Raw genomic sequence first — 663 nt, 5'->3', positions numbered from 1 at the left:
AATAAATGGGGAGATAAATGGGGAAATATGGGGAATAAATGGGGAAATAAATGGGGAAATATGGGGAGATAAATGGGGAAATATGGGGAATAAATGGGGAAATAAATGGGGAAATATGGGGCAATATGGAAAAAATGGGGAAATGGAAATTGGGAAAAATCCAGGGGAGAAATGGGGAAAAATGGGGGAAAAAAGGAAAATATTGGGGGGGGAAATGGGAAAAATAGATGGGGAAAATGGGGAGAAATGGAAAAATAAATGGGAACAAATAAACGAGGAAAATAAATGGGGAAAATGGGGGGAAATGGGAAAAATCAATGGGGGAAAAGGAGGGAAAATGGGAAAAATCAATGGGAAAAATTAATGGGAAAATGGGGGAAAATAAACGGGAGAAATGGAGGAAAATCTGAGAAAAAAAAGGGAAAAATAAGTGTGGGAAATGGAGAAAAATTGGGGGGAAAAAGAAATGGGGGGAAAAGGGAAAAACTGGGGAAAAAGGGAAAAAATGAATGGGAAAAATGGGGGTGGGAGGAGGGGAAAATTGGGGGGGAAATGGAGAAAAATGGAGAAAAATGTGGGGAAAATGGGGGGGATGGAGTGGGTGGAAATGTGGGGAAAATGAGCTAAAAATGGTCAGGAAAAATGGGATTTAAAAGCCTGGGA

General features: G+C 40.1%; 1 protein-coding gene across 1 annotated transcript in view; it reads left to right on the top strand.

Annotated features, from left to right (window-relative positions):
* Nucleotides 1-663, top strand: part of LOC115949133 (cohesin subunit SA-3-like) — a gene marked incomplete at its 3' end in the record, with an annotated part of 10096 nt that overhangs the window by 8265 nt on the left and 1168 nt on the right. The window lies entirely within an intron of this gene.

This window comes from Geospiza fortis, unplaced genomic scaffold (genome assembly GCF_000277835.1).
Source record: "Geospiza fortis unplaced genomic scaffold, GeoFor_1.0 scaffold1571, whole genome shotgun sequence".
NCBI lineage: Eukaryota > Metazoa > Chordata > Aves > Passeriformes > Thraupidae > Geospiza > Geospiza fortis.
The sequence above is the reverse complement of the archived record's forward strand: the minus strand, read 5'-3'. Positions and strand labels throughout refer to the sequence as shown.